At 39.4% G+C, this 24429-nt stretch overlaps 2 long non-coding RNA genes across 2 annotated transcripts in view; one reads left to right on the forward strand and one right to left on the reverse strand.

Annotated features, from left to right (window-relative positions):
- The window catches only part of LOC134297887 (uncharacterized), a 127675-nt gene extending 122687 nt beyond the window's left edge, over positions 1 to 4988 (reverse strand). Inside the window, exon 1 of the long non-coding RNA XR_010004838.1 lies at positions 4911 to 4988. This is a non-coding gene — a long non-coding RNA (uncharacterized LOC134297887). The remainder of the gene's footprint in view (positions 1 to 4910) is intronic.
- Positions 391 to 22826, forward strand: LOC103278165 (leucine-rich repeat-containing protein 46). Its single transcript, XR_505840.3, has 7 exons — positions 391 to 1267; positions 9584 to 9746; positions 13087 to 13180; positions 14964 to 15082; positions 17524 to 17666; positions 18053 to 18250; positions 22661 to 22826. It is a non-coding gene; the product is annotated as a leucine-rich repeat-containing protein 46 (long non-coding RNA).
- The last annotated feature ends 1603 nt before the right edge of the window (positions 22827 to 24429 follow it).

Below are 24429 nucleotides of genomic sequence, written 5' to 3' on the forward strand. Positions count from 1 at the left end.
GAACAAGAGAGAGAGAGGGGGCCTTTTCAGTGGCTGTCCCTTGACTCTGGAACTCCCTGCTCAGGGAACCAGAATGGCTCCTTCTCTGCTGTCTTTTCAGTGGCAGCTAAAACCTTTTTATTCAGGCAGGCTTTTAAAAAAGAAGGTTTGTAAGATCAAGTCAGGGTACTGTAATATTTAGCTTTGAATATGTTTTTATGGATTTTAACTTAATTTTTAATACCATTTATATTTAATTATTTTTAATGTTTGTATATTTTTAGATTTTAAACTGTATTGAAATGCTTTTAATGTAAGCCGCTTTGAGTCTCCTGATGGAGAGAAAGAGAGGCGTATAAATAAAGTCCCAGTGGCGAAGTGTGTTAAAGCACTGAGCTGCTGAACTTGCAGATCGAAAGGTCCCAGGTTCAAATCCCGGGAGCGGAGTGAGCGCCCGCTGTTGCTCCAGCTTCTGCCAACCTAGCAGTTCGAAAACATGCCAATGTGAGTAGATCAATAGGTACCGATCCAGTGGGAAGGTAACGGCGCTCCATGCAGTCATGCCAGCCACATGACCTTGGAGGTGTCTATGGACAACACCGGCTCTTCGGATTAGAAATGGAGGACCAACCCCCAGAGTCAGACATGACTGGACTTAATGTCAGGGGAAACCTTTACCTTTTTTAAATAAACATAATAACAACAGCAATAACAACAACAACAACAACAACTGTGCCAGTAAGGTTTTTCCTTAAGATACTTCAGGGTATGGTGCTTTTGGCTCAGGTCAACCAGACACTCTAATTTAATCACCAAAGTCTCTTTCTTGCAAACATACTTATTATTCGCAATTAGAGACAAAGAAAAATCCTGCAAGGTGGAAACAATTGGGAACATGAGAGATTTAGTCAGGTAATTAAGCAGGTATCCTGTTAAGTGTATAAACCTCCCGAAATGTCCTGGCTGGAGTGAAGGGGTGGAGAGATGCTCTGTGATTGGCTGAAGAAACACAGGAAATCCCTTGATGCACTTAAGAGATTGGTAACAATACCTCCTGAAGGGAACAGCCTTTGCACGTTGAACAGGCTGTTTCCCTGGTGACATCGCGTCCATAGAGTTCCAGCCAAAACCCCAAAGGGGGCTTTGCATTTTTAGAGGGATGCCCAGTTGCAAATCCAGAAGGAGGAAAGATGGAAAGAAATGCTCTCTCAGCAGACTAAGGAGTTCATGGGAACCTTGAAAACTTCATGCAACAACATCAGCAGTAGCAGCACACCATGTCTGAAAGGTAGGAGCCCGAAAATGGAAAAGTAACTTTAGTCTGTGCTCTGTTCACTTGACACACTTTGAAAAAAACAAGATAGGGTTACAGGATTGAGTATCTTTATAAATGCAGAGGTAGCAGCGGCTGAATAGTTGAGGCCGGCTTTGCGGCCATGAAAGCAAAGGAGAAATGTGTCATTTGTTCATTACTGAAGACAAATAGCATCTTCGAAGCAATGGATTATTTATGAAAAGCAGGTACAAGCCACTGCTCCAATGCAATATTAAATGTACACCCTTTAGCGTTATTGACGAGTAGCCTGGTGTTCAAGTTATATATCCACCAGCAAGGGCTAATTATATGTGATATGGCTAATTATGGTAATTGGGCCTGAATGGCAACTCGGAGGCATTTTCTGCGCAGCAAGCAAATGGATGCCACACTGTTGGGATAATCATTCATGGGGCAGCCACATGTTTGGAAGGGAATGTGTATCAGTAAAATTGCTCCCAAACTGTTCTACTTGAATAGTCAATAATCCTGATGAAATCCCAAAATATATATTATTGCTAGGCACTGAATGTTTGCCTTTTGTTGTGTATTCTAGAATCTACCCTGAGTTCCCTCAGGAGATAAGGCAGAATACAAATAAAGTATTATTATTATTATTATTATTATTATTATTATTATTATTATTATCCATAATATCTTGGATATGACAAACTGAAGCAGCAAGTCTTCAAACTGTGACAGCTAAGTTCTTCTGCTGGCAGATGAAGGGGTGATCTCAGATCACCAGAACAATGGTGACAGAACAAAATAGCAGCCGAGTTCACAGGGCGTTTTTTGTGTAAAGTAGGAATTTCAGAGTTGTCAACCAACAAGAAAGAAAAAGGAAGGAGGAAAAACTTGCTTTTAAATTTTTTAATTCAGTGACAAGTTGTCATTTTTCCCTGACTTGTATGCCTTTGGAAAGTTTACAAGGTTGAGCATCCCTACTCAGAATTCAAATAAATTCAAAAACCCAATGTTTTCCAGATGGGTGGTTGAAATAGTGACACTTTTGCTGTCTGATAGCTTAATATACACAAACTTTGTTTCATGTACAAAATTACTAAAATATTGTGTATAGAATTACCTTCAGGTTATGTGTATAAGGTGTATATGAAAAATAAAATAATTTCATGTTTAGACTTGAGTCCCATCTCCAAGATACCTGATTATGTACATATATAAGAATACAAGTATTTCAAAATCCAGAAGAAATTCCAAATCCAAAACACTTCTAGTCCCAAGCATTTCAAATAAGGAAACTCCAGTCTGTATCAGACTTTAGTTGTGACTCTCCAGATGCATTAGGCTACAACTCAAATCATTGCTGTGCTGTCCAGGGATGATGTATAGTCCAACACCTCTGGGAGCTGCCAGTTTGGGAGAAAATCATTTTGTGAATTGTGCTGTTTAATTGTTGGACACATTAGAGGGTTGAGTTGCATACTGAATTTGCCTACAATTACTGAATTCTTTACTTGGGTTCCTCAAAAAAGAAAGAAAAAACTGACTTCAACATCTTCCCAGTTCTGGATCTATCTCCTAATATGGTATCACAATTTTACATTTCAAAAGCTGAAAATCCTATCTCACATGTTCAGTGTGTGCTTACTTGAACACCAGCAACCCAGCTATGCTTGCATCCTTTCTATGTTATTCGTGGGACCCTCAATTAAACTGCTAAGAATCATAGTGCATTGGTATTCCCCTTCCTCCCAGTATGCTTGCTGTTGGAAATATCAAGGGTTTCAGATAAACCTGTAATTTCAGCAACCAATTTTAATATACTGGAGGTCCACTAACAGCTCTCCTTAGCCCTATAAGTTCTGCAATTCAATTATCTTATGTGGCCTTAGATGACCTTGATTCCCTTCAGTGCTTTTCCTCAGAGAACATGAATTCCAAAATACTGCTCCTTCAAAGGTTATTGTACAATAGTTCCCATCATCTCTGATCTTTGGAAAAGTTGGATGGGATTGATGAAAGAGGGGAGGGGGCTTCCATCAATATTTGGAGACCATCATATTGACTATTTGCTTATTTTCTCTGATATTTGTACCATCTTAAGTAGTGCTTGCTTTGGAATGTTTGCTGTCATAAAAGTAATTCATAACTTGATTTTTGTACTTAAACTAAATATGGACAGGCCTATGATCGAAATGCATTTGAATGACTAAATCCATATGAGTGAGTTCTTCTAAGCATGATAAGATTTGCAAAAAAACAAAAAAAAAACTTTGTCTTGAGTAAGGGAAGTAGAATTCATATTTGTGATATGTAAAGAATGGATCTAACCAGATCTGAGAATAATTGCATCTTCTGGAATTCAAATCCTAGAATCCTTCAGCCAACACTGTAACTTGCTCTAAAAATATGATGTTTCCAAGCTCTAGACCAAATTATGGTTCTCTAAGGGCATGGCAATACAAAAAGTTCCTGCAGCTTTTTTTTTTTGGGGGGGGGGGGGGGTTCACCAAGAAAACTTCCAAACAAAAAAAAATTATGACCAAAGAAAATCTTTAGGAACAGGATGATGATGATGATGATGATGATGATGATGATGATGATGATGATATAACAACAACAAAAACAATGGCCTCCCAAGTAAAGGAGCCTACTCTCTTTGCACCAGCTTGGAATACAAATCATCCAAGTAGCAGATCAGGAAACAGCACAGGAAAGAAATTTTGAAATTTTCAACCTTCAACATATCACTGAGATTCAGTGAACTGGAGACTAAAGATGTAACTTTTTCAAAGTGCATCCCAGACAAAGATCAATGGTCAGGCTTTTGCCTTGCAATGATATTGTTCACATTGGGTAACATCACTTGATTTCTCAACCTTTCATTGCTCTCTGATGAACCATCTCATGAAGAATATAATATTGGCATTTACTTTTTGTGATTCAGAATTGGGTGATGCTTCATTCAAACATTTACATGATCCTTTGACAACATAATCAATGAATGATGGACACTCCTATGTGAGTCAGAACAAACTGTTTTATATTGACTTTCATCTGGTTTGTCCCCAAAGGCATACTCTGAGATTTCTTAAAATGTTTTCAGGAAAAGCACCTGAAAAATGGCATTCTCCCAGAAAAGCTAGAGGCACAGCAGGTTCCTGTTAGAGCATTAGTGAAATGAATTCCTCTCTAGAAGTAAGATCTGTGATTTATGGTAACTACCTATTTGTCACTGCAGGCAAAAGGAGGGAAATAACTCTGTCGTGATAGAGAGTGTGAATCTCATTTCCCCTCTTAGCGGTTGCTATAATCTCAAGCGCATTTCCCAGCGGGACCATTTGGAGAGTCAGTTGAGCCAAGGGACACTCCAATCGAGACAGAAAGTTGGGGTAGTTTAAAATATGGTGAGCAATAATTGTTTTAAATTGCATCTTGCCTCCATCACTGAAATTAGTTTTAGTTCACCCTTAAGAGATAATAAGAAAAAGGAAGGAAAGTGAGGAAATTTACCATCTAGATGAGACCGTGACTGTACCTATTTTGAGTTTTAAAATGATATGAGGTACATAATCACCTTAATATCAGTAGTAGAAGTACTGTTCAATCATTGTGCCTAGTGCCTCTAATGATCAGAACTTTGAAAAAGTACCTTTTGGACTGGAAATGTAGTCCAGAAGAGTATCCCCACCACCACTGCAAGCTCCACCAGTGACTCATTTAGTCCAGTACAGGATGGTCTGACTAAGCATGCACCTACACTGAATAAGTAATGCATTTTAACTTCTATGGTTTAGTGTTATTTAGTCATGGGAGTTAAAGTTTTACAAGATATTGTGCCTTCTATGCCAAAGAGTGCTGGTGCCCCACCAAACGATAACTACCAGTATTCCATAGCATTGATCCATGTCACTTACAGTGGTGTCAAACTGCATTAATTCTATAGTGTAGATGCAGCCTAAGAAAATTCTTCATAAATTAGCTATGGGTCTTTGAGTGATTTTACCTGTAATACCTGAGATGGAGCATAAGATAGTCTACTTAGTTCTCTCCCATTCTTGGCCTTACAAATGGTTTCACCCTCCTCATATCTGCCAATGAATGGCAGAATTAAGGCTGATGTGCAGGGTAATAATAATAATAATAATAATAATAATAATAATAATAATAATAAACAACTTTATTTATACCCCGCCACCATCTCCCCAACGGGGACTCGGGGCGGCTTACATGGGGCCATGCCCAAAACAATACAATATCACAGAATATAAATAAAACAACAAATCATAACACATTAAACAATACAATAAAAGATAGTATACACTACATTAAGCAAAATCAAAAGAACAATAAAACCAAGGGCGGGCCACATGAACACTAGGTTAAAAACTCGGATGAGAAAGAGAATAGGAATAAACCACAGAAAACAGGGTCATAAAGTAGTGGTGCAATCTGGAGGACAGATATTGGAGGAGAGTAACAAAAGGGATGTATGCAGTAATTACTCTGTAATTACTCCATTGCCTTTCCCTGGGTATTTTCTTAAGAACATGCTTAGTGTTATTTAATGTTAAAAATCTGCTTTTGAATGCAGCTGGTAGTTTTAAACACTGTAGAAACTGAACCTTACCTAAATCAGCAGTGAAAGTCTTGGATGAATCTTGGGCAAGTCACTATTTTTCCACTAATGTACCTCAAGGTCCTTTGATAGAAAGACATAGACTTGGAAATAGTAAAAGCACCTCTCATGTCTAGATTGGCCCTTTTTTCTCCTGCTGTAATTGGTATTACATATAATGGCATTGCATTATGTGATCTTTTATGACACCGTTGATGCATTAAATGACTTCACTGCGTAACACTAACAAAAGTTACACTCTTGCAGGGTGGTTTTCTCAAACCATTTCCAAAACCTTGCACACAGCAATGATCTAATATAGTTATATGGACAGCAATAAAACAGTAAATTACTTTTTTATCTGCTTAGTAACAGAGGCATGTAAAAGTCATTTTCAAGTCCAATTTCATAAATGAGCCTGATGAACAAAAATGCACACAGAAGATATTTGTCAGTCCTTCAATTGACACCAATACAACAACCAATTCTTACCAAAAAAAAACCCAATGGAAACATATGCATACATGGATGTTTATAAAACAAGCCCTTCATTTTTGCTATCGGTAACCTGCAAGAGTGCCCTAGCTGAACACAGCAAAATTAAGGATAAGCTGAGGGCTGTCCTAACTAGGGATAGCTCACTATGGCAATTAGTGACAAGATCAAAAGGGAGATGGTGCATATTGGCAGACAGGTGTCTCAAACCACTCTTCTGGACTGTGGAGATTGCATCGACTGTCTGTAGGTAGGTGGATGCCATAAAACACAAGCAGACCCATGTAAGATTACAACAACAGTCTACCCAGACCAGTGGTTCTCAACCAGATGTTTTGGCCTGCAACTCCCAGAAATCCTAAAAGCTGGTAAACTAGCTGGGATTTCTGGGAGTTGTAGGCCAAAACACCCGGGAACCCACAGGTTGAGAACCACTGACCTAGAGCAACTTTCAGTCCATAGCTCACTAGGCATGCTACATCTTCCTGTCCATATTCCACAGCAACAGATATACAAAGACTGCAAATTCTGCAAAACCATTCTCACTAGAAGCAAATTATGGGGAAGGGCAGAAGACCTTGAGTTACCAACTGGTGGTAAATCTCCAGCAGCAAAAAATCAAGAGCCATTAACTCTCTTGGACCCTTAGAATCCATGTGGGACACAAATTATCTATTCCTGCTTTAGAAAAAGCCAGAGCTTGCCATGCACAGGGATACTGAGTTCACCAACAAGAATGGAAAAGCAAAATGGCGGTGGTGTGATGGAGGTATCTAGTAGTCCCTTTGAGGCTAACTGGCTTATTTCACTATCACCTTTTCATGTTTGGATAATGAAGTAAACCAGCTGGTCTCAGAGATCCTAGATTCCTTTTTCCTTTCCTTTTTTATGCAGATATTTCAGAAGTTTGAAAAACTGTAGACTGCCTTAACGAAAGACCACATGAAAAGGTGTTTTGCAAATTTCCTTTTTTAATTCAATTTTTCCAAACATTGAGTTTTGTGACAGCAGCATATAGGACTTTTCAGAAGTTTTCTCATATCGCAACACTGTTTGAATTTGAAGTCTTTTAGTACTTTATATTGACCATGCACGCTTCCTTAGAAGAAAGGTTCTATTAGTATTCTTACTGGAGCATGTTATAGATACATCTCTCTCTCCTCCCTTGTGGAGCTGTTAAATCATGTTTTGTGACAGACCAAGAGGCTTGTAGATTAACAGGAGTGTGGCTTGTTGAATTGGGTATTCCACTGAAGATAAACATTCATACCATCAAGATATTTTTCACTTGACTTCTCTCTGCCTTTAGAGATGTTCATTTGCTTGAAATCACAAGCTTGGAAATTGCACTGTTATGCAATAAAATAAACCACTTTCAGTTCTCTATCCCAATCAAAAAGTAAACCATGGAAGATCTTATGGTGTACGTATATCTTTCTCTGTGTTACTAAGTTCTGTAAAGCCAAGGACAGTATAGGGGAAAGAACAGGGAAAAGGGGAAAGGGACCAAAAAGGTAACAGGGTATATTTAGAGCAAGTATAGCAAAGATGGTCATCCCGTAACCCTTTAGATCAGTGGTTCTCAACCTGTGGGTATCCAAATGTTTTGGCCTTCAACTCCCAGAAATCCTAATAGCTGGTAAACTAGCTGGGTTTTCTGGGAGTTGTTGGTCAAAACACCTGGGGACCCACAGGTTGAGAATTACTGCTCTAAATATCACTGATCCAAAACCCCCACTGTCCTCCCCATTGCCTATGCTACTATATACTCATAGTAATGGCTGACAGGAGTTGAAATCTGACCACACCAAGAAGTCTTCACATTCCTCACCTCTGAAGTAAAGCTGTCAAGTTGCTCTGACAATTTGACTGCCTTTATAAGAATATCTTGTGTATCATGTTATTTCTTTTGGCCTTTCCATGTTCAGCTCCTTTATTGAATTCACTGGCCTTCTAGCATTTCCATTCCTTTGTCCAGTCCTGAGCAATGTTGCTCAGTGCAGCAAAATTTTGAGATACAGTGTGCATAGATTCTTTTTAAGAACACACTTGGCCTGCTGAGAAATCCCAGGCTATTTCACTGACATTTCCATTTAAATGGATCAGGGGACTGACATGAAAGACCTCTGTCTGAAACCCAGAAAGCTGCTGCTAGTAAGAATAGACAAAATTGAATCAGAAGCAGACTTTCTCTCACTCTCTCAATATTAGTGACTGTGAAATGTGACTATATTCATGACTGCTTACATGTGCAGCTACTGTATGCAATACTGTATTGGCCTTTGATCCTGCAGACTTTCAAAGTAATGTGTTGGATGGAATAATTGACAAGCAATTTAATCACCTGTAACTATGGACTTTTCTTGGTTACAACATTGTAACAAAGTTATATTTTAAAAAATATTGTAATTGAATGGAATAGAGCTATATATACCACAGCAGCTCTAAACACATAATTTGTTCCCACCACCCAGCAGCAGTGAAGACTGAAGGAGGGCCCCTGCTGCTGATGTTTATTGATGATGAAGAGAAACAGTTGGTCTCAGCTTGGGAAGGAGTGAAATGAGGGGGTGCTCTTCAAAGGGGTGCACCTGTCTGTATTTCCCCCAAACTGTTAGATTATCTGGACCTTCATAGTTTGAATCACCTCATCCCTTACATTCACTCCAATATGAATAAATAACATCAGCCTCTCCCAGAGCTTGAAAATCACCAGGTTGGGGGTTTTTGATGGAAATGGGGGCATCTTGTCCAAAAGAGGATATATCTAAGCTGCATGTATATATTTGTAAGTCATTGGTGAACCCAATATCATGGAGGTGCCAGATCCATCCCAGATTTTATGGCCACTTTTGAAAGGCAGCATCAACTAGCAGATCCCCCAGCTGTCCCTGATGTGCAAAAATAATGACACTTTATCAGAGAACTGAGTTAGGGTTCCCAGTCCCTTTTTAGATTTTCTTTTCAAGAACATTGTATAACATATTGACATGATTTTTTCAAATTTAAAGTCATTCTGAATCCAAAGGGTCCACATGTATGAACACACACCAGGGGTGTAGCTATGGGGAAGAGCAGAAGAAAATAAATATTGTCCTTATAAATCAGAATTTTCCCAATAAACCTTTCCTTCAGTCTTGAAATTTCTAGCAATAATGTTGGCTGCTAATGTGTTTCAGAAGATGAGACATCAATCTGTTATATTTCTTTAGCTCCTCAGGTCTGAACACAAGCTGCTTCAGGTTCTGCACCTCCCAATCGTCTCCTTGCTCTGATTTAAGCAATCTAGACATTTGTTTGCCAGTGTTGTCACCAAGGAACAGAGTGATACATCAAATACATCAGCCAAGCTGTGATTCGGGCATTGCCTCTCCAGTAAGCATTCTGGTTCTCGTTTCTGTGGAAAGAAGCCCAAATTGATGGTAACCTCATTACTAGCATCTCACTCTTAGCAGCCACACATGTGTAATGATAAAAATGAAAACCTTCTCCCTAAGTTTTTGCCTTCTGATGTTGGAGGTTGGTTATTGCAACAGGGGAAGAAAGATTGTCCTGTGAATGGGTTGAAGAGACTAAATAGTGCTTTGAATGTGATTTCCTGCTTCTTGGCAGGGAGTTGGACTGGATGGCCCATGAGGTCTCTATGATTCTATGATTCTATGAATGCATTGCTTCTCAATATCCACCTTAGGTATGGATTATTATTTTTATTATTATTCCATTTTTCTCTCCTAGAAGAGACTCAAAGCAACTGCAATGATCCATACCCATTCACAGGGATAAGGATAGTTGCCACAACCCAAAGAGGCAACCAATAACAAAAGCCAACAACCATTTTGTTTTCTCTTCCATATGAAGTTTTGCTTGCCCTAGAATCCTCAATGAGAAACACCTTCACAAAGTGAAAGTGTTCTCTTCAGCCTCAGCCCAGAGCTTAAACTGAATGACAAGGATCCATGCAGGTTCCTCTAGATTAGAACAAAGTTTCTCAAACTGCAGTCCTCCTGATGTTTGGACTTCAGCTTCCACAATTCCTAACTGCTGGGTAAACTGGCTGGGATTTCTGTGAGCTGAAGTACAAAACACCTGGAGGAGAAGCATTTGAGAAACACTGTTCTAGAAGCAAGAGCCAGAATCAGTATCTCTATTGTTGAATGAATTCCACTTTCATATCTCCTCATCAGCCAGCCATCTATTTTGTATGTTGGTCTGCTTTGTTCTGTTTTCATATAGCCAAGGCAGCTTACAACATGTACTCATATTATCAAGAAAACAAACCTCATCAATAATTGAAGGTGATGGCGATAGCAGTACTACTAGTATGCAAACGGATCTGAGGAAGTAGACTGAGTCAACAAATGCTTATACCACAAGTTATTTCAGTTAGTTTCAAAGAAGCTACAAGATCCCTATGCATACTGATAGTCCAGACTAACACAGTTATGTCTTTGAGTACTATTTGTAGTCATAATTCCTCATATAGATTTTGTCTTAAATATTTTTAATTCTATGGCTAACAATACATTTTCATTTTTAAACAATACTTACATCTGTTTGCAGAAATTACCATTGTGTACTACATAACACTAATCCCACTAACCAGTAAAGTAAAGTAAAATAAAATAAAGACAGCTGTTGATCAGGAAGTAGCCCAACGGTGATTTCTGGTGCAAAAGGCAGAGAAAGCCTCCTATCGCAAATCTCTATTGTGCTGCAAATCATTTATGCAAAGGGAGATGGGAATATCAGGTAGACATTTTTTTGATTGCCATGGGGAAAAACTGCCAACAATCCCAGTGTATGCTTCCCAGTAAAAAAAGGTCTAGGGGACTTTCACAGTCCATAGTTTTCTTCTAGATTGTGTAGCTTAAGGGAGCTTACATTTAAGAAATACTACTACTTCTTCTGCTACTACATTGTGGTCCCTAATGCAGGCAATAGTGGGGGAATTTGCTGGGCAGCGTGGTGAATCCATGGAGCAGCGTAGATTCCCATGTCCAGCATCACCACCCCTCCCCATCACACAGAGGAAAGCGTAGACGCCTGGCTTTCCCACACTTGTCTTGTTGCAAGCCATGAGAACACAAGTAGCCACCTGTGTTTTTAGGGCTCAGTCCTAGGCTGCTTCTTGGACGGAACCAGGAAAAAGTCCCACTGGAAGTTGCCCTGTGTTGTGTGTAGGGCTTTGGTGTGGTCTGTCCTAGAAGCATCCTAGGATAAAGCCTGAAGTTCATGTGATGAGGTTGTAGTACTGCTTCCCTTTTCTCCTGTAATACTACTTCTATGAACTTCACATCACATTGAAGTCTTGAAGCTGGGAAACAGTGGGGGCATTAATTGGGCAGCAGGGCAAATCTGTGGGGCAGTGTGGAAACTCGTTGCCCCACTCCCCGTATTGCCCCCTTCACCACTCCACAGGAGGAAGTGTTGCCACCCAGCTTCTCCCCGTGCTTTCCCCATTCAACCGTATGAGAACACAGGAAGCTTCCCATGTTCTCAGGGTTCCATTGCAGGATGCATTCAACACAGAGCCAGGATGGAGCCTTGCTGGAAGTAGCCCTGTGTGATGTGATGGGCTCTGTCTGGCTCCATCCTGGTTCCATGTTGAAAGCATCCTACAACAGAGCCCAGACCACGTGTGATGAGGTCGTAAGACTACTACTTCTATTACTGCTGCTGATGCCATCATTGTACATAGCACTTCAAAAGTAAAAATCCAACAAAAACATTCCCTGCTCTTAAGCTTACAGTATAATTAAGACATGAAACAAAAAGAAAAATGGATAGCAGTGTGGGATGGGATTAAGTCCAACAGATATTGCCTTTTCTTCTCTACCTCCAAGGCCATGGCAGTGGTAGCTCAGAACTATTTCTGGGTTTAGAACAATGGAGCTATGTCCGCGTCTTATTCTCTCCCTCTGTGACCAGGGCAGTGGCAGTTGGAATGAACTGTGTCTGCCTCTTCTTCTCTGCATTTCCAGAAATATAAAAGGAAGTTGATTTTGTGATTAACAAAAGGGTCAGCCAGCACAATGCATGACCTTCCTCTACAGAAGGACAAATAGCATTGGGATTCACAGAAGACATAGCCAATGAGCATTGGGCAAACCTTGTTCTAGGGACAAGGGATGCACCTTCATGGCTGAAAGAAAGCCTAGTTAATCAGTGCTTTGGAAATCTAATGTTCCCTGAAAACCATAATTGATTTCCCATTAGATCATTCTAGGTGAAAAGGTAGTCTCAACCCCCCCCCCCCCCCCAAATGCAGTGAATGTGCTTCCAGAGCAAACTTACTGCTAAAAGTATAGATATGTTTTATCCCATTGAAATCATTTATATTAAATACAGTTAGAATGATTTTGGCTTATGGCCCAAATGTCTAGCCTGCCTTTCCTGGCATATTTATGTGAAGTATCTCCTGCTAGGAAATCTTTACAGTAGCCAATATAAATAATGAAAATGGCTCATTTCAGGTACTGTGAAATATGGTTGTAATATGTACTTCCATCTGGACTGGCTCCATGCTAGATATTTAGAGCTAAATCGTTCCCATTTCTAGTAAACCAAATGCCCTGAAAACAAATAAAAAGGTTATTTGTTTGGAAACAAAGTAAAAAGAAGATCAGAATTCACAAGTGTATCTGGCACTCCCCTCCTAATTTAATAATGTTTGGTATAAGGAAAATTTTATTTATTTTGCTTCTCTCCTTTCAAGCTTCCATCAGATTCTTTCAAGTATCTCACCTGGCATGAATTAGAAGAACATGATGTTCAAGGGAGTCAAATCCACTGTCCTCGAGTGAGAGAAGGTATAGAAATATAACTGGTTTGTTAGCTTCATAAAAGCTAATAATAGTGGGATTATTTACAAAATTCTGTTTTTGAACCCTGTCACTACACCTCTGGTTTGTTTCCTCCATCCTGTATTTCCTCCACAATGACACACACACACACTTGCTCCTGGTGGAGCACTTACCCAAGCTTTGAGGCGTATTCCATCAAAAAGAAAAACACCTTGAACTGCTTAGTAAGCAGTTAATTGACAAGGTGTCCACTAACCATTATGGGCTCTTCATACAACAAAAGAAATGTATGCGGTATGTGGGGGTAAAATGACTCTTTTGTTCAGCATTCAGAAAAAAACCATCTATACTGGAGTAGTGGAAAATGTATTTAAAGTTAAGTGGCCCATTAATTGATTTCTTTTAAAATGGCAGCTGCCAAATCAACTAAAATATTCTTCTGATTTAATTAAGCATCTTAACTGTGCACAGGTTTGCAGCTGATGCACAGTACTGTCTCCACAACTATGAAGTATTAAGAAATCAGAGGATACAATGGAACAAAACAATCAGACCCTGGCAACAGAGATAAGAAGCAATTTGGAATGAAAATCAGTTGAAACAATACCGATTTGTTTTCTTGGCAACCAGCTCATAGTTCCCAAGAGCAATCTTGAAAGCAATCCAATATGGCCAGGACATTATCTTAACAAAGCAGTCCTATTTAATTTTCCTATTTAATGTGTTCATTTCCAATATACAAACAATGATCAGTTTGCAAGTTTGGACTTACTTGAAATTTAGTTCTCCTATTGTATTCACTATTAAAGGCAAATAATAAACTGTGAGAAAGATTATGCAAAAAAAAATTCTACTCTTCCAACCCACAGAGGTTTTATGGATTTGGGAAATGCATTCTTGTAAGCGCATACAATGGTCACTGTTGTTGATCCCACCTGCTACAGTTCAGTGCATAGGAAAAATTCTGACTGAACTCTATGGTGCTTAATTCTGAGTAAATATAACACTGGAAGGGAGGAAATCATTTGGCTCTTCAGGTGTTACTAGACTTTAAGTCCCAACATTTCTTACCACAAGCTATCCCATCAGCCAACATTTCTGTTTTATATATAATGAATTCTGTTTTATATATAATGAATGAAAGAATATGCTAGAATAGCAATGATACATCAAATCAGCAATTTTGGAGATATAATACAATAACTAAAACTACATAACTTCATTCTATGCACTACTACAGAACTGTTACTAAATACTTATTAAAATAATGTCAACACAAAAATGAAACACACACACACAAACAAACAGAATGACAGATCGATGGATTTCCCACTCACTATCTGATAGTTGTTATTCCTTATTACTACTCCCTTCAAATGATACTATATAATCAGACTTTTGATAGCACTATGCTAATTCATAAATCCAACAGTTGACAAATGCCCCCCTCATTGTTATGAAGAAGTAATACACAAATCCTAATCTGTTTTTAATTTGGTCAGAGATTTCTCCTTAATCAGCATAGTCCATTTGTTCATCTCAGCTACTTTACAAATCATCATCAGTCATTCTTTTTGTGTTGGAATAACTGGTTACTTCTGTCTCTGAGCATGAACGATTCTTTCTGCAGTTGTCATATTCCAAATTTTCTTTCTAAACTATTGTCCAGCATTTCCAACACATAAAACTCTGGTTTCATTGTGAATTTAATTTTAACCATGTCTTCTACCATCAAATGTATTTGAGTCCACTATTTCTGGGCCTTTCCACAATGTTTTTGCCTGAACAGGTCCTTCTGAAGAAGAGTGTTTTCTCAGAGGAGAACATCACACTCTGTATGCAAAAAAACAACTGACAGAGAAAGAGAAATGGGAGCAAAGGCTACAGGAGGACTGGGAAAACTGCATGGTAGGAACTTGTTAAAGAATGAAGGTCTTCAGCTATTTTATGTTATTCTTATTCTTAGCGGAAACACCGGGGGGGGGGGGGGAGGTGGTTTTCCTCCCTCCAGAGAATGAAAACAGCTCAAAGAAAATAATTTATTTAATCTAGAAAATAGTGAATGGAAGGAAGCTTGAACCACAGTTCTATTAGCACTTCAACTCTAATCAAAATTGGAGAAACATACCCTTTCAACATACTATAAAATAAAGCAAGGAAACTCCAATCATCCAAGTTTTTCAGCCAAAAGTGGCACACTGCTCATGTTTGAAACATGTTTCTTAGGGACAGTCCTTAATGTATCTGATATACTGATAGAAATTATTTATTAACTACTATGGAAATTATCGTTGGTCTTCTCATGATTAGAGCTAGCATGGTGTAGTGCAGTGGTTACAAACCTCATTTTGACCATGGACCACTCTCCAACATTAGCACCAAAAGAGTTACAAATCAGTTTTTGGTCAACTTTAAATTTGGTTTTGTTATTTGAGGGTGCTTATTCAGAAAATTGCATTGGATATGCCATCAGCTCTAATTTCTGATACAGAACATATGCCATCCAGTAGTCACCATCTACTCACCCACAGAAAACCATATTTGATCATCTAGAGTTAATGTGATCTATCCAATGCAATTTTCTGAATCAGCACCCCAAATAACCCCAGGAACAGGCCTAGAAACAAAGACACCAAAGCGTCCTGCTTCCAAGCACCAAATGGAACAGCTTCACTCAAGGGGAGAAAGGAGGAGGAGAAGCAGCAATCAGGAGGCTTGTTGTACCTACATGTTGTTGCAAACATTTCATGTATGGGTGAGTTAAGTTGCTCACTAGTATCAGATAGATGGTGAACAGCTGTGGAAAAAAAAATAGAGTAGCATCTGAATTTCTTCAAATCATTTTATTCCAAATCATCCAGTGAGACTTGAAGGGGAACATTTATGTTGTCTTGTCTTTAATCACTTGGGTATTTACTATTTCAAATAGCAATGAGCTAGGCCTTCACACAATGGCAAGTAATGTAGCAAGTAATATGACATAGGTGGTGGCAACCATAGTTAAGCTTGCTTAGGTCAAATTTGGCACTCTAATTCATTTTTAGTCAACTATAACTGAGCGCTCACAGAAAGTCCTGACTAGCTCTCAGTGAGCCTTCACATTCTGGAGTCAAGGATTAGAATTTTCGCTTGGACTTGAAAACCCACTGAGTGAATATAAGCAACTCATGCTCTATCCCCACCAACACTGCCATATAAAGCAAATTGAACCACATTATATGGTCAGTGTAGACTCATATAATGCAGATTAAACTGCATTGAACTGGATTATATGAGTTTATATATGTCATTATTTGGCACCAAATGGACTGTAGTAATTGGTGACTTTAACAGCCATAGATAGCCACATATGGGGCTACGCTCAGGAGGATAAAAATGGAGAGGCTGTCCTTTCCTGCGCTGAACTGCATAAAGTATTGCTTATTCATGATAGTAAGCTCCCATCATCCTACAATAGTGGCACCGAGGATATAACCCAGAACTCCTATTTGTGAGCGACAGCATTGTGCAGCAATGCACTAAATCAGTGGGACCACCAATACCAACCACACTGCATCGACCAACTATACGGCCCTAGGAAGTTAGATCTATACCAAGATTCAACTTCAGAAAGGCAGATTGGCCTAAATTCTCAGACATGTTAGATGACAAGATCATATCAATCGCCCCAATCCCTGAGGAATATGAGCGCTTCATCAAAATAGTAAATGAAGAAGAAGAAAAAGAAAAAGAAAAAGAAGAAGAAGGCAATGTAGACATATAATCCAGTTCAATTTAGTTAACCTGCATTCTGAAACTTCATTCTATGGCAGTGTAGATGGCAAGAGAGAGGCAAGGACAAACACCTCTAAAATTCTGTCAAGAAAACACCATGGTGGGTTAGCCTTGTGGTCAGAAATACCATAGGTCAGAAATAATATGAAGGCACACAACAAAAAAGAAGAGTTTTGCACCACAAGAAATCAAAGGGTCAAATAAGACAAAGTAGTAGAGATACATTAATGCATTTTGTTCCCTTTGGACTTTTCATAGAATCTTAGAATCATGGAATAATAGAGTTGGAAGATACCATTTAGTTTAACTCCCTGCCATGCAGGAAAAGCGCAATCAAAGCACCCTTGACAGATAGCTATCCAGCTTCTGTTTAAAAGAGAGACGGGATAATTTTACACTATTTCCCATATCATTTTCCCAGTAGAAACGTACTACCACCCTGCTGAAATATGTTTTTTCCATCAAATTTAGTTCTCATTTGTGTAAAAGAAGGTGTTTTGTGTGCAAATAATCTCAAATAAACATTAAGATAAATGTTATAAATATAATCTTGAATATTTTCCCCCCTGTACCAGAGTTTAAACCTTTCATATCAAGATTTGGGAGACCTGTACCAAGTAGGGAACTGCATAAGGATTCTTCGTAGATTAATTCGAGTGGAGAGGCTTTTGCTGGTGGACAACTCATTGACAGATCTAAGTGCCATATGCTTGCCAAGGTAATCTTTATTTTTTAAATGACCAGGACCTTTCAAGAATTCAATATATTAATGGTAATAGTATGTATAGTACATGGTATGTCGCAGAATTCCACATATTCACATACACAGTTGCAAACATTGGTCAGGATTCATTTCTGTGTTTTTGAGGACTTAAAGTGTTTCATTGTTCAAAGCTGTGCTTGCTTTTGTTGTTCTTCTATATCAGTGGTCCTCAACCTGTAGGTCCACAGATGTTTTGGCCTTCAACTTCCAGAAATCCTAACAACTGGCAAACTGGCTGGGATTTCTGGGAGTTGTAGGCCAAAATAGCTGGAGACCCACAGGTTGAGAACCTCTACTCTATATGAAGTATTTAATAGCACACGTTCTCATATGTTTTACAGATGCAAAGAACTGAAACTCAGCAAAAACCATATTACATCCTTCAAACAGCTGCCAAAAATACCTGAGATTCACCACCTGGCCCTTGATGAGAACAACATTGAGACTCTGGATGAACTGTCAGCCTTGAGACACACTCCACTGGAATCCCTTGTGCTTGAGAGAAATCCTTGTGAGTTTCAAGAAAACTACAGAAAACTGTAAGTATTTGCATTGTGTTGCAATATGATTGGATAATAATGTGTTCCTAAGAAAACATTAGTTGTCATCATTTTATATATTTGCAATGTTGGAAGCTAAATAAACAACCTTATAAAGATTGGCTTCACATTTACAATCATGGTGCCATTGACATGATCACAAAGATTAATATTAGTATTAGTATATTAGGGACTCAAGGCAGCTAACAATCCTACACTTTGGTCATAGTTTTAAAAAGCGCAATATAATTAAAAAAACAACAATTAATTAATACACTGTGGATTAGGGTAAAACAAATTAAAATATAATAAATACACTTAAATTACCCTTTAAAACTCACCCCCCCCCCCCAATTCCACCCATGCTTCCTCCAATAGAGTAAAGGTAATGTTTTTCCTGACAGTAAGTCCAGTCGTGTCCAACTCTGGGGGTTGGTGCTCAGCTCCATTTCTAAGCTGAAGAGCCGGCATTGTCCATAGACACCTCCAAGGTCATGTAGCTGGCATGACTGCATGGAGCACTGTTACCTTCTCGCCAGAGCGGTACCTATTGATCTACTCACATTTGCATGTTTTCAAACTGCTAGGTTGTCAGAAGCTGGGGCTAACTGCGGGTGCTCACTCTGCTCCCCGGATTCAAACCTGCAGCCTTTAAGTCCACAAGTTCAGCAGTTCAACACTTTAACATGCTGTGCCACTGGGGGCTCCTCCAATAGCACTCCCCTTTTCAATCCCAAACTGCCTGCTGGTGGAGGAAGGTCTTGATCTGCAGAAAGCCAACAGGAATAGGGCCACCCTGGTCTCTCTTGGGAGAGAATCTGCTTCAAAAGCCAGACAGCTGCAGCAATCAAATGACTTCTGCATGGTACCTCCTATCATTTATTTCACTTCAACTTTGTGATGGGAGATGACTGGACACATCATCCTTCTGGATCATCATCCTTCATTGCTGCAGCTGGACATATTGGGATGTGGATCATAGCCATGTCATTATAGCTACCTCACCTAAGCCAGATCTCACCCATTTTGTATGCCCCAAGAAATAGGACTAGTGACATTGAGAAATACTCAGTGCCATAGTCTCAAACGGGAGGGATCACATAGGTGAATGCTCTCCAAATTCTTTACTATGACCCACCTTTCCCACTCCTTATGAGCAGTGAGGTAACTGATCATAATTTCTTATGTGATCTGAACCAGAAAACTATGCTTAAATAAAGGCTTCTCCGTTGAAAAAGAAACAACAACAGGAAGCTCACAGAAAATTTGTCCATGCCTGGTTTAATGGATCTTGTGCTGATCTGTTGTATAGCAGGGGCTCAGTTGTAGAAATGTATGGATATACATTGTCGAGGGCAGGGTTGCATATATATACAAGGAATTAGGTGAGGTGCAGCAAAATGAATACATTCCTAGAGAGCTATTCTCTTTAGAAATCTGTACCTCTTCTAAAGCAAATCTGTGGCACCTTCTGGGGGAGCATTTCTTGGAGGATCTATAAGCTTTTTAGAGAGTCCATTCCACTCCCCACACTGAATGTACATAAGTGGGTTCTTTATTGTACTGTGTTAATATTCTCCTAGTGATTTTGCTTACTCCTTTTCTTTGGATACCTAAACTATATTTCTAAATGTCCAACTAAAGTTTTAAGTTACTTCAATGTTAGGTGTTTGAGGACTGAAGAAAAATTTAAGAGGAAGAATCCTTACTTTGCAAGGTAATGCCCCGTTTTGGCACCCACTCGCCTAGCTACATTATTGGGTATGCAAATTATTTGAAGCAATCTAAAGCCAGAAGCATCACAATTTTCTCAAAAAGAAAAAGCCTACTCAGAAACACTTCTTATATTTATTACAATTTTGCTAATACAGAAGCTGCATTTTATGCTGTAAACTTTCCTAAGAAGCTGATGGTAGTGACAGGCAACTAAGAAACTGATTGTATACATAAATATGTCTGGCCCATGACAAGCAGAGGGTAAAAGAGTGGGTGGAAAGACATATGCAAGGATATGATGCACCTGCAAGGAAACTGTCTATTCAGTGCTCTTGTGGTCAGGCAAGAAAAAGTTTATAACAGGAGCAAGGAACCTTTGACCTTCCAGATATTTTGATTCTCTTTTCCCATAATCCTTTCTCATTAGCCAAGCTGCTTGGGGGTTCAGGGAGTTGAAGCCCATATGAAAGGCCAAAAGTTTCTCCTACTTGGTTTAAGAAAAGAATTGAAGTGATCACACAGAGGCGGTTCAACCAACAGGCCAACTAGGCAGTTGCCTGTGGTGCCATCTTGTTGGGGGCGCCATCGAGGCAACTCTTGTCACCTGCGGCCTGCCTCCGCCGCCGTGCCTCCCTCCGCAAGGAAGGAGCCAAGGTCGCTGCTTTGAGGAGCAGAGAAGCGCTGCTTCTCTGCTCCACAAAGCCTCAAATGCATTCCTTCTTGCCAGGAATGCGTTCGGGGCTTTGCAGAGCAGAGAAGCCACCGAACGCCTTCCTGGCAAGTCCGCCTCGCCAGGAAGGCGTTCAGCGGTTTGAGGAGCAGAGAAGTGCTACTTCTCTGCTCCCCAAAGCCTGATCTCGCCAGGAAGGCCTCGCCAGGAAGGCATTCGGGGCTTTAGGGAGCAGAGGAGCACCGAACGCCTTCCTGGTGAGAACGAAGGCGTTCACCGCTTTGCCTCGCCAGGAAGGCATTCAGGGCTTTGCAGAGCAGAGAAGTGCCAGGAAGCACCGGTAGGCCCCCCGGTGCCCGTGCCGGTAGGCCCCCCGGTGCCGGCACTGTGCTCGCCTTTGAGGGCCCTCAGAGATTGTGAGGTAAGTGGGATTTATATATCTGTAGAAGGTCCAGGGTAGGAAAAAGAACTCTAATTAATCACCTTGTTTAGCATTTAATGACCCTGCAGCTTCAAGCCCTGGCTTCTTCTTGCCTGGGAGAATCTTTTTTGGGAGGTGTTAGCTGTCCCTGATTGTTTACTATCTGGATTTCTCCTGTTTTCAGAGTGTTATTCTTTATTTATTGTCCTGATTTTAGAGGGTTTTTTTGATACTGGGGGCTATCTGGATTATCTAAGTCCACATTGCCCTATATCCCTGTTCAATGTTTGGTGCTAAATTCACAAATATAGTAATTTCCTACATAACATTACCATGTAGTGAACTGCTTTTTCTGTTGATTTATTGTAAAACATGATGTTTTGGTGTTTAATTTTTAAAATCTTAATTTATTTTGATTTTTAATAGGCTTTTCCTTCTTCCTTATTATCCAACATTTTCGCTTATACAACGCTTTTATTTTTCAGTGATTGGGTTTTTTTTTTGGGGGGGGGGCAAAATTCTGTTTGCCTACACTTGAAAAATACCTAGGACCGGCTCTGTGATCACAAATTCCTTAATGCATGAAGACCCATGGTTGCTGCAAATTTATGTCTTCAGATTTTACATTGGCACTATGGAAAATAATGTTTAAGTTTATCCCCACATGTTGTGCTCAGTCACAATCAATCTGTATGTATCCACACTTCCTTTTGCTCTTTATAAAATTGGTTGCTGCAACAGAGAGAGGGGGGAGAGGGAGAGGGAAAGATAGCAAATTTATTTCTGGCGCAAGGCAGCAAAACTGGATAAAGGGCAAATCCCACTGTCTTCTACCAGAACTGTTGCTCAGTGCCAGCTCAGGCTGTTTTTGCTGCCTGACATGGAGCAGCAAGTCATGTCTCCCACTAATGAGCTATTTTGGCACATGAGGCAGCTCTTCTCTCCCCACAACACCTTTTCTCTTCTTTGTCAGTGGAAAGAAAATAGTAACATTTCAAATAAGAATCCATTATTACACCCCAAAACTGCTATTTTAGGTTGTTGCTCCAAGGTGTCTTCAAGTCAGAACTAGGTCAACTTCCCACCCATCACACATTTTTACTTTCAAAGTATACTACTGCCATTCCTTCTGTCCAGAAACAATAATAATCACTCCATAAATCTTTTTGAGAGAACAATAGACTCTTCTAGATAGTGGCCTGCTAGATGGAGGGTTATGTGATGCTTAACCATAAGATAAATCCACCACAGGGCTTCTTTGGGACAATTTGTTCACGCATGCCATTGCTTTTCTCTAAGGCTGAGAAAGTGTGACTTGCCCAAGGTCACTCACTGGGTTTCTATGGCTGAGTGAGAGTTTGAGTTCAGCACTCAAACTACTGCACCACCATGGTTCTGTGGTGTGATTGATGCTCCTGAATTGCTTCCACTGTAAGTTTGTAAAAGTAACCTATGATAATAATGGGTTGTGAAATGAAAGGAACCCTACATTTTTCAATCCTGTCTTATTTTTAGCAAATGATAGAGACAACATGGAAGCTACTGTCAATAGTATAGAATATTAAGAAAAGAAGTATTAATTCTATATCTTGTTTTCTTCTAGTGTCTTCTCCAAGTTGCCAAACCTGAAAGTGCTGGATGGAATCCCAAAACTGCCAGAGGACTGTCTTCCACCAGAAACCAATTTTTTATGTAAAATATGCACCATACTATAATATATTTTTGTGATGGGACTCTAAAAATTGCCACAATTAAAGCAGTAAATCATATGACTACACAAATCTCTTTTTGAACCTATTAGCCAAGGCCAATGCTGTGCCAAAACTTACAAAATCTGTATCATAGAAGAAGAAAAAAGAACTATACTACCTCAGTGGGAAAAAAGGGAAAAGTTCAATCACTTATTATAGTGTTCATACCATCTGAATGACTAAGTATACATTTATTTATTATGTTTATATCTAGTCCTTTTTTTCAAGAAGCTGCTGAGACTTGCAGCCAAAGGACATCTGGGGGGACTACAGGATTCTAATCCCTTCATTACACCAAATTCTTTCACATTTTTAAAAACGTGAAAGCATTTATCTATCTTATATTTATATTTAAGAGAACCAGATATGTTTCACAGAGTGGGAAAGTGGATATTCCTAGGGGGGAAATGGCAATGAGTTACCTTTTGAGGGGCAACAACGTCTTAACAAACTGGCTTTTTGAAAGTAAATAAGTAATTTTCTAAAGCTTAGATACAATTTGATGGGGAGATTGCAAGTTTTAAGATAATCTTTGGTGAATGTTAAGGGGTGTTGGTGGTGTTTAGGAGCAATGAAACTAATGAAAAAATAGCAAAGAAAATACACCAGATTATTGTATATATAGATATTGCAAGGAGTAATTATTTGTCAAATACTAATGAAAGTGACCTTCCGATGGATTTTTAGAAGTTATGTGGACTAAAGGGTTCCTGTAAGTTCTCTGAGGTGATGGTAACAGGTGATTAGTTCTTGAAAGGAACACAATTAGTGGTGTGTAGGACTGATAAAATGTCCTAATAAGTGGTATGCTACAATTTTATATCCATCCACTATGTTACACTATGAAATTGGTGCTGATAAAATTCACCAATTTCAATTATTGTTACCCCTTCCTTCTAATCCACATGGGGAAAACATGATATCGCCTTCAACATATTACAAGGAACTGTGGCTGTGGCGCAGGCTGGTGTGCAGCCAGCTGCAGCCAGCTGCAACAAATCACTCTGACCAAGAGGTCATGAGTTCGAGGCCAGCTCGGAGCCTGCGTTTGTCTTCTGTCTTTGTTCTATGTTAAGGCATTGAATGTTTGCCTTATATGTGTAATGTGATCTGCCCTGAGTCCCGTTCGGGGTGAGAAGGGCGGAATATAAATACTATAAATAAATAAATAATTATAAAAACTGAGCAGGATACTAAAGGACCTTGAGACACTCCTTCCTGTTGAAAGATGTGGTGCAAAATACTAGAACAGATATTGGCTCTGCAGATATTGCCACCAGGCTTCTTAGACCATGAGCTGTGCTTTCATGAAGAAGGATTTCTTATAAGAGATGGGTTGCACCTTCCAGCATTTGGTTGGAACATATTTCTTAGGAGGCTTACATACCTGATCAAAAGAAAATTAAATTGGAGGAAGCAGACAGTATTATAGAAAGCAGGAGTTCATCCAATCCTGGAGATAATAGCCTCAATAATACAAGATCTCAAAACTAAACAGAAAAACAAAAGAAAACCAAGAAATCTGCTGAAGGAATTGACCTTAGATGATCTTATGTCCTAGAGCTTTATCACACCTGCCTGCTGTTGGAGAAGAATGAAGCATACCAGTATGGAAACAATC

Source organism: Anolis carolinensis, chromosome 3 (assembly GCF_035594765.1).
Source record: "Anolis carolinensis isolate JA03-04 chromosome 3, rAnoCar3.1.pri, whole genome shotgun sequence".
NCBI classification, from domain to species: domain Eukaryota; kingdom Metazoa; phylum Chordata; class Lepidosauria; order Squamata; family Dactyloidae; genus Anolis; species Anolis carolinensis.